Source organism: Bos indicus x Bos taurus, chromosome 9 (genome assembly GCF_003369695.1).
Source record: "Bos indicus x Bos taurus breed Angus x Brahman F1 hybrid chromosome 9, Bos_hybrid_MaternalHap_v2.0, whole genome shotgun sequence".
Taxonomy (NCBI): domain Eukaryota; kingdom Metazoa; phylum Chordata; class Mammalia; order Artiodactyla; family Bovidae; genus Bos; species Bos indicus x Bos taurus.
Window position 1 is genome coordinate 3,717,502 of NC_040084.1, and position 11,173 is coordinate 3,728,674.

Genomic DNA, 11,173 nt, shown 5'->3' on the forward strand with positions numbered 1-11,173 from the left:
GGGAATACCCTATTTTCTTAATTGTCCAAAATGCTTAACATCCCAACTGCTGCCAAAGTGTACCAAAGTTTACTTCTCTCCCAAGATGTAAGGAGATACCTATTTCTAATGCCAATTAGTGCCTAGGTTTAGGAGTTAAGTGTCAGGTTTATGCAGCTTTTGATTCTATGAGGTAAGAAAATGAGGGCATCTTGGAGAAAGGCTCATACCATTTTATGTATTCTCTATTTTTCTAGGCTACTCACTCTCCTAGCAAACTTTTCTATTCTGATCCAGTTCTAGGTCAATTATCAAAGATCATAGGCAGGAGTAGAAACACGGAGCAGGAGAAAGGCCAGGGTTTGGAAGAGGCTGAAGAGCAAGCAGAGGTCAGTACAAGGGCAGACATAAAGCAAGAGCATAAGAAAACAGAAACAATTGTAGGGTCCTTTGCTTATTTATAATTTTATTTATTTGAGTACTCTTTTTCTTGGTAAGTCTAGCAAAACATTTTTCAATGTTCTCTTTTTAAAAATTAATTCAGTTTCATTCATATTTTCTATTGCTTTTCTACTGCCTCTCTAATTTATTTATGCTCTTTTTTTGTTTGTTTGTTTTGTGTTGTTATCTCCTTTCTCTTGTTACTTTGGGCTTAGTTGTTTATTTTATTTATTTATTTTTTTACCTCCTTGAAATTTAAAGCTAAATTATTAAGCAACTGGGACCTAATTAAGCTTAAAAGGTTTTGCACAGCATGAGAAACTATGAACAAAACAAAATAAAACAAACAAAGCAATAAAGAACCTTCAGAATGGGAGGAAATATTTGCAAGTGATGTAACCGACAAGGGATTAATCTCCAAAATATACAAATTGCTCATTATATATATATATATACACACACACACACACACATATATATATAGTTTATATACATAATTTCAGTTTGTTTAATTTTTGAAAGATTTGTTTTTTGACCTAACATATACTTTGTCCTGAAAAATATTTTGTATGCTTTGAGAAAGCTGTATATAATACTGTATTGAAAGTAGAGTTATGTATAAGTCTACTAGGTTTGTTAGGTACATTGGGCCTGAAGTATAGGTCAAATCTAATATTTTATAATTGATACCACATAAATATAAAAGACCATAAGAGACTACTATAAATAAATATATGCCAACATGCTGGACTACATAAAAGAGGATATATTCCAATAAACAGAAAATTTACCAAGACTATTCATGAGGCAATAGAAAATAATAATAGAAAATAACAACAAAAGTGACTAAGTAGTAACCAAAAATCTCCCAACAAAGAAAATCCTATCAACAGATGGCTTCACAGGTGATTTCTACCAAATATTTAAAGAAAAATTAATAATAATCCTTTTCAAGCTCTTCCAAAAAATTGCAATCATCCCCAAATCATTTTATGAGGCCAGCATTGCTCTGATATCAAAACCAGATAAGGGCACTAGAAGAAAAGAAAATTATAGGTAAATGTCTCTGATATATATAGATGAAAAACTCTTAAAATTAATAAAATACTAGTAGAACAAATTCAACACCATTTTAGAATGGTCATACACCTGATCAAGTGGAATTTATCCCTGGGATGAAAAGATGGTCCAGCATATGCAACTCAATAAATGTGATATACTGTATTAATAGAAAAAAAGAGAAAAAAATAGGTGAACATCTCAATACATGCAGACAAAGCATTTAACAAAATTCAACATTCCTTCATGATAAAAACACTCTATAAATTAGTATTAAAAGAACATACCTTTACATAATATATATATATATATATATATATATATATATGATACCCCATAGTTAATGTCATACCCAAAGCTGAAAACTTGAAAGCTTTTCCTCTAAGATCAGGAAAAAGACAAAGTTGTCCACTCCCACCATTTATATGCAATATAATACTGTAAATCCTAGTCAGAGAAATCCATCAAGAAAAAGAAAAAAAATATTAAAATTGGAAATTAAAATTGTCTCTGAATGTTACTGTCATGATCTTGTAAATAGAAAATCATAGAGTGCACAAAAAAGTGTTAGAACTAGTCAGCAAATTCAGTAAAGTTGCATTATACAAAATTAATACACAGAAATTGAGGTATAAATGACATACAACTTCATATTAGTCTTCAGGTATACAATATAATACTGTCAGAAATGTCTCAATATGATATATTTTTACTATTTTACTGTCTGAGAGTTTGTGTTTCTATTTATTTTATTTTTTAATTTCTCTGGATATACTGTGACTGTTTTTAGCAGTACTTTGTTGTGTTTATTAGGTAATGTACCTTTTTATTTTTGAACAATGTGACTTAGTATGAAGTTGATAAAATAAAAAAAAAACTTAAATGAGAAAATATTATTGAAGGATCATTTCTTGTGTACTTCATTATGCTATGTTTTTTCTTCTTCTTTTTTTTTTTTAATTTGTTTATTTTTTGACTGCACTGGGTCTTTGTTGCTTGGGCTTTCTCTAGTTGTGGTGAGCAGAGGTTACTCTCTAGTTGTAGTCCTCATCAAGGTGAGATCCTCATTGTGGCTTCTCATTAGGGTGGCTTCTCTTGCTGTAGAGTGTGGGCTCTAGGGTTCATGAGCTTCAGTGATTGTGGCATGTGGGCTCAGTAGTTGCGGCTCTTGGGCTTTAGATAGAAGTCTCAGTAGTTGTCGCACACAGGATTAATTGTCCCATGGCATGCATGATCTTCCCTGACCACGGATAGAACTTGTGTCCTCTGCATTACATGGAGAATACTTAACCACTGGATCAGCAGGGAAGCCTTATGATTTATCTTTTCATGGGAAAATATCAACATTTTATATATATATATATATATATATATATATATATATATATATATATAATCAGAAAGCTTTATCAATACAAAAACTGAGATAAGCAAAAGATACATAAAAGATAAACCTGAGAGTAAGTCAATTCAAAAAATTATTACGTAGCATTTATTTGTCCCATGTCCTGTCTTTGTTACTATATTGTTTACTATTTTAGTATTTGGTGAGAATTTTTTAGTCAACTTTATCATTTCTTTTAATAAGTGAATCCCATGTGATGTTAAGATTTAGTCTGACTTCACATTATTGTCTCACTGAAGTATGCAGAAAATATGACTCCCTTCTAAAGTAGTGGGATGTCAATTTCTTTCCACATTTTTCTGTACAGGGTACAATATTTAGTTGAAATTTTATTAAAGGGAGGATTTCATTTTTCTCAAAACCCTAACAAACTCAGGTTTTCTGTGGATCAGTTCAGTTCAGTTCAGTTGCTCTGTCATGTCCAACTCCTTGCGACACCATGAATCGCAGCATGCCAGGCCTCCCTGTCTATCACCAACTCCCGGAATTCACCCAAACTCACATCCATTGAGTCGGTGATGCCATCCAGACATCTCATCCTCTGTCGTCTCCTTCTCCTCCTGTCAATCCCTCCCAGCATCAGAGTCTTTTCCAATGAGTCAACTCTTCGCGTGAGGTGGCCAAAGTACTGGAGTTTCAGCTTTAGCATCATTCCTTCCAAAGAAATCCCAGGGCCGATCTCCTTCAGAATGGACTGGTTGGATATCCTTGCAGTCCAAGGGACTCTCAAGAGTCTTCTCCAACACCAAAAGTATCAATTCTTCAGTGCTCAGCTTTCATCACAGTCCAACTCTCACATCCATACATGACTACTGGAAAAACCATAGCCTTGACTAGACTGACCTTTGTTGGCAAAGTAATGTCTCTGTTTTTAAATTTGCTATCTAGGTTGGTCATAACTTTCCTTCCAAGGAGTAAGCGTCTTTTAATTTCATGGCTGTAGTCACCATCTGCAGTGATTTTGGAGCCCCAAAAAATAAAGTCTGACAATGTTTCCATTGTTTCTCCATCTATTTGCCATGAAGTGGTGGACCAGATGCCATGATCTTAGTTTTCTGAATGTTGAGCCAACCTTTTCACTCTCCTCTTTCACTTTCATCAAGAGGAGGCTTTTTTATTCCTCTTCACTTTCTGCCATAAGGGTGGTGTCATCTGTAAATCTGAGTTTATTTCTCCCAGCAATCTTGATTCCAGCTTGTGCTTCCTCCAGCCCAGCATTTCTCATGATGTACTCTGCATGTAAGTTCAATAAGCAGGGTGACAATATACAGACTCGACATACTCCTTTTCCTATTTGGAACCAGTCTTTTGTTTCATATCCAGTTCTAACTGTTGCTTCCTGACCTGATATGCTGTTCCAAATATCAGTGTCAAAACATTTATTTTTTTCTATTTTCATACTTTACTATTTATATTTTGTTGTCAATATTTCATTACAACAAGATGACCTAACATAGAAGCTAAGAAAACCTATGAGTCCATGTGTGCAATTTAAAGGATTTAAAGGGTAAATTAATCATTAACATTTTGCAGTATTTCTGTGCATGTATATGTTGGAAGGAATGTATCTTTTTTCCACCCCCTTGGGGAGGCATGTAATGGCCTGTACTAGTTTTCTAGGAGTATGCAACTGAACATCAGCTTAAGAAAACCTTCAGATTTAAAAGTATTTCAGAAATATTTAGTTTATTTACCACTTGGGCACATAAGCTGTGTCATCTAAAATTTCATGGAAAGTGAACTTTTTATTTTGTCCCATTCTTGAAGGGTTTTCTTCTTCTTCTTTTTTTTTTCTTTTCTTTCTTGCCACAGTATTTGCAAGTACCAGGAAATGACATAAACTACTGCTGGCCAGGTTAACATTCAAGCAAATACAAGGCATGCTAAATTTCCAATGATATCATCTTGAACTTGGCTATTTCATGTAAGTTTGGTTTCATATTTATTTTTAATTTGGTTTGTACTTAACGGAAGTATTTACAGTATTATTCATGTAAGTTTAAAGCAAATGATTTTTGTTGTTCAGTTGCTTAGTCGTGTCTGACTTTTTGCAGCCCATGGACTGCAGCCCGTGAAGTTTCCTGGTCCTTAACCATCTCCCAGAGTTTTCACAAACTCATGCCATTCAACCATCTTATCCTTTGTCATCATTATCTTCTTCTCCTGTCTTCATTCTTTCCCAGCACCAGGGTCTTTTCCAGTGAGTTTGTTCTTTGTATCTGGTGGCCAAAGTACTGGGACTTCAGCTTCAGCATCAGTCGTTCCAATGAATATTCAGGGTTAATTTCTTTTAGGATTTACTGTTTGGATCTCCTTGCTGTCCAAGGAACTCTCAAGAGTCTCTCCAGCACCACAGTTTAAAGGCCTCAATTCTTCAATGCTCAGCCTTCTTTGTTGTCCAGCTCTCACATCCATACATGACTACTGGAAAAACCATAGGTTTGACTATACAGACAATTGTAGGTAAAGTAATGTCTCTGCTTTTTAATATGCTGTCTTGGTTTGTCATAAGTTTTCTTCCAAAGAGCCAGTGTCTTTTATTTTCCTGGCTGCAGTCATCATCCACAGTGGTTTTGGAGCCCAGGAAAATAGTCTGTCACTGTTTCTATTCTTTCCCCTTGAATTTACCATGAGGTGATAGAACAGAAGGGCATGATCTTCATTTTTTGAATGTTGAGTTTTCAGCCAGCTTTTTCACTCTCATGTTTCACCTTGATCAGGAGGCTTTTTAGTTCCTCTTTGCTTTCTGCCATAAGGGTGATGTCATCTGCATATCTGAGGTTACTGATATTTCTTCCAGCACTCTTTAATCCAGCTTGTGACTCATGCATTCTTTCATTTCACATGATATATTCTGCCTATAAGTTAAATAAGCAAAGTGACAATATACAGCCTTGACATACTCCTTTCCCAACTTTGAACCAGTCTGTTGTTCCATATCTGGTTCTGTTGCCTCTTGACTTGCATATAGGTTTAGCAGGAGGTAAATAAGGTGGTCTGGTATTCCCATCTCTTAACTATTTTCTAAAGACCAAATGATTACAAAAATGTAATTGTCATAATTTTCATATTATGGCCAAGAAAGAGCAGTATATGTTTGTATGAAAACATTTTACTCTAAAACTAGGCACAATTTACATAACTAATTATATTTCCTAGTTAACTTAATTGACAATAAAACTGATAAACTGATGTTCAAGCTGGTTTTAGAAAAGGCAGAGGAACCAGAGATCAAATTGCCAACATCCGCTGGATCATGGAAAAAGCAAGAGAGTTCCAGAAAAACATCTATTTCTGCTTTATTAACTATGCCAAACCCTTTGATTGTGTTGATTACAATAAACTGTGGAAAATTATGAAAGAGATGGGAATACCAGAGCACCTGATCTGCCTCTTGAGAAACCTATATGAACGTTAGGAAGCAACAGTTAAAACTGGACATGGAACAATAGACTGGTTCCAAATAGGAAAAGGAGTACGTCAAGGCTATATATTGTCACCCTGCTTATTTAACTTATATGCAGAGTACATCATGAGAAACACTGGGCTAGTAGAAGTACAAGCTGGAATCAAGATTGCTGGGGGAAATATCAATAACCTCAGATATGCAGATGCCACCACCCTTATGGCAGAAAGTGAAGAGGAACTAAAAAGCCTCTTGATGAAAGTAAAAGTGGAGAGTGAAAAAGTTGGCTTAAAGCTCAACATTCAGAAAACTAAGATCATGGCATCTGGTCCCATCACTTCATGGGAAATAGATAGGGAAACAGTGTCAGACTTTATTTTGGGGGGGTCCAAAATCACTACAGATGGTGACTGCAGCCATGAAATTAAAAGAAACTTACTCCTTGGAAGAAAAGTTATGACCAACCTAGATAGCATATTCAAAAGCAGAGACATTAGACATTACTTTGCCAACAAAGGTTCATCTAGTCAAGGCTATGTTTTTTCCAATAGTCATGTATGGATGTGAGAGTTGGACTGTGAAGAAAGCTGAGCGCCGAAGAACTGATACTTTTGAACTGTGGTGTTGGAGAAGACTCTTGAGAGTCCCTTGGACTGCAAGGAGATCCAACCAGTCCATTCTGAAGGAGATCAGTCCTGGGTGTTCCTTGGAAGGAATGATGCTATAGTTGAAGCTCCAGTACTTTGGCCACCTCATGCGAAGTGTTGACTCATTGGAAAAGACTCTGATGCTGGGAGGGATTGGGGGCAGGAGGAGAAGGGGACGACAGAGGATGAGATGTCTGGGTGGCATCACCGACTCAATGGACGTGAATTTGAGTGAACTCTGGGAGTTGGTGATGGACAGGGAGGCCTGGCATGCTACAACACATGGGGTCACAAAGTGTCAGACACGATTGAGTGACTGAACTGAACTGAAGCTCATACTGAGCCATTTTCCATTCTGTCCAACTCTGGATAATACAGGACTTCTCTCTGAGCACTTGAGTCAGAATAAGTGTCCATCTTTCATATAGAATAATAGTTCTTTTTCAAAAAGCTTTTTATTTTATATTAAGGTAAAGTTCATTAAGAATGTGATTGTTTTGGGGCTCCAAAATCACTATCAATTGTGACAGTAGCTACCAAATTAAAAGACACTTGCTCCTTGGAAGAAAAGCTTTGACAAACCTAGACAGTGCATTAAAAAGCAATGACATCATTTTGGTGACAAAGTTCCATATGGTCAAAACTTTGGTTTTTCCAGTATTCATGTATGCATGTGAGAGTTGAATTGTAGAGAAGACTGAGTACTGAAGAATTGATACTTTTGAATTGTGGTTCTGGAATAGACTCTTAAGAGTCCCTTGGGCAGCAAGGATATCAAATCAGTCAGTCATAAAGAAAATCAACCATGAATATTCATTGGAAGGACTAATGCTGAAGCTGAAGCTCCAATACTTTGGTCACTTGACGTGAAAAGCTGACTCATTGGAAAAGACCCTGAAACTGGGAAAGATTGAAGACAGGAGGAGAAAATGGTGGCAGGGGATGAGATGGTTAGATAGCTTCATGGACTCAATGGACATGAACTTGAGTAAACTCCAGGAGATAGTGAAGGTCAGGGGTTCAGACTGCATGAAAGATGCTTGCAGTCCAAAGAATCAGACACAACTTAGTGACTGAGGAACAATTGTTTCCTTACCGTGCAAAAGCTTTTGAATTTAAGTGGGTTCCATTTGTTTATTTCTGTTTTTCATTTCCATTATTCTGAGTGGTGGAATAGAAAAAATATTGCTGCAATTTATGGGAGAGTGTGTTCTATGTTTTCCTCTCAGAGTTTCATAGTATCTGATATCAAATTTAGGTCTTTAATCCATTTTGAGCTTCTTTTGTGTATGGTGTTAAAAAATGATCAAATTTCATTTTTTTTTAACATATAACTGTCCAGTTTTCCCAGCACTGTTTGTTAGAGACTGTACAATAACAACTCTTGGCCAATAAAATCTAAGGCAGAAAGGGTAATATAAAAACTTCTAGTCCAAACAATTGAAAGCCTTATAAAGACATTTTAAGAGATAACTTACCAAAAGAAGGGGATGACAGACTTATTCATTGTCTATTACTTTTTTTAATAGTTCAAATTTTTCTGTAGGTCAGACAAATTAAACAGTGCACATATTAATTTTATATTTCATTGTGTTTGATAATATGAAATTGATAAAATTCTATCCTCTGTGGGCTTCTCTACCCCAAATTAGTTTAATCTGTAATTTAAAAAAATTTTTTCATGCTTACAAGAGAAATATATATTTGCTAGATTACTTCAAAATGCTATCATCTTCTACTCCTTAAAATTTGTTCCAAATCTTATCTTTTGAATTGGTAGATATAACATTTTATAGAATTTTGGAAAAGGAAATGTACAGTCCTTTATCCACTTTTTATTTGCTTGTCTCTATATAGTGAAACTAGAGAGTGAAGAATTCTAAGGGTAACTGGATGCAGGATGCTGACAGTGAGTGCCACCCTGCATTTCAGTGCACATTCTCCTTATTTAGGGTTGATTATCTATTTTATTTTTTTTCCTTTTAATTTGCATCCATTTAACAATCTATGTTGCCTTCCAATTGTATCATTTAATATATTACACAAACAGCCATTTAAAGATACAATTGCAATAGAAATCAGCAAATATAAACATTTATTTTACAGAGAATAATTTCCCATTTTTTAGATTGATAAATGATCAATATAAAGCTATTGTATCATAGGATTTTATTAACTTAAATTTCTATTACTGAAATTATTAAAGGAGAAAGAAACTCTGTAAAATTTTAAAGGGAATAACATGACTAGTATTTGATTATTTGGCTAAGGATATTTGTAAATATTTTATTATATGCATCAACTATAATGAATATAATACAAATATTAGTTATATATTTACAGTAGATTTTAAAATTAATAACATTTATCTCAATATTTGTTACTAGTCAATAATAGAAATAAGCTAAAATAAATATATCTTCAAGAAATAATATTGAATTGTAACCAATTCTTGTTCCAAATGAATAATAACAGGTATAAAGTAATATAAATTATATAAAAATATTTTAAGAATAATAGCCATTGTATCCTTCCAAGTAAAATAAATATTCATGATACTCATGAATACATGGTACACACAGACACAAACGAATAATGATTACTTATATATATAAACGGTGGTAAGTACAACCATTATTTACAGAAAATTTCCAACAAATGAATATATAAGTAAGGAGAAAAATAGATCACCATAAAAAAAAAAACTAATGCTGCAATAATTGCTATAGGCAAGATCCACTGATGAATGTTAAAATCAGTGGATACACTTTAGTGAGAAGTAAGATATTTGAATAATTTAAAGCATCAGGTCCCAAAACATTTATTAAATTCAGAGGATATTTTAATATGCTTGAAGAATTCCATGGACAGAGGACCCTGGCAGGCTACAGTCCATGAGATTGCAGAGTCAGACACGAGTCAGTGACTGAACTAAACTGAACATGAGGTGGAACTGAATTTCCTTCTCCTGGTTTCAGTATACCAGCTTGCCTCTAAGGAATGAGTGTGGAAAAGAGAAAATGGTAAATTTGCACTGCAGCAGTGATGGACACTATCTTTTTTAAGTGATCAAAATCAGCATTGCCTGCAACAAGATGTATTGATATCATATAGCCCCACATATGATGTCATGAAAAGGGCATATCACATCACTGTTATTTTTTCCAAAATCTATAACTTCATTGTAACCACGAAAAGTATTAAACAATTATTGAGAGATATTCTTAAAAAATATCTGACCAGTATTCTTTAATAGTGTTCTGATGATGATGTGCAAGGAAAGGCTCCCAGTCTTTCTCACAGATTGAAGAAAACTAAAGTAACATGGCAATTCAATGCAGTGTGGGCTCCTGGATTAGATCCTGGAAATAAATCGATTATGAAAGATAAAGAGATCCTGGAGCTCTGTTACTTAACAAAGCACACATAGCTAATGATGCTCTATTAGACTTGGACAAGAGGGTAGATCTCATGTTCAGTAACTTTACCAAACATGAATAGTAATAATAATATGGGAGAATACTTTCAGAGTTAATAGATAGGTTTATATCTTCATGGTGGGGTGGTGATGGTTCCATGAGTGTATATTATGTGTGAACTCTTGAACTGTATGCAGTAAGTACGTACAGTTTTTACATGTTAATCTAGCTCAATAAGATGGTCTGTAAAAAAAAATGAAGAAATCTGAATAAAGTTTGTAATTTAGTTGATAGTACTGTGTCAATATGAGTCTCCTAATTTTGTTTATTGTTGTTGTTCAGCCACCCAGTTGTGTCTGACTCTTTGAGATCCCATGGAGCACACCAGACCTCCCTATCCCTCACCATCTCCTGGAGCTTACCCAAGTTTATGTCCTTTGCATCAGTGATGCTTTCCAGCCATCTCATCCTCTGAGGCTCTCTTCTCCTTCTGCCCTTAATCTTTCTGAACATCAGGGACTTTTCCAATGAGTTGGCTGTTCGCATTGGGTGACCAAAATACTGGAGTTTCAGATTCAGCATTGGTCCTTCCAATGAATATTCAGGGTTTACTTCCTTTAAGATTGACTTGTTTGATCTTTTCACTTTCCAAGTGACTCTCAGAAGTCTTCTCCAGCACCCTCATTCAAAGGCATCAGTTCTTTGGCACTGTACCTTCTTTCCAGTCCAGCTGTAACAACTGTTCATGACAACTGGGAAGACCATAGCCTTGACTATAAGGATCTTTGTTGGTAGAGTGACGTCTCTGCTTTTCAAA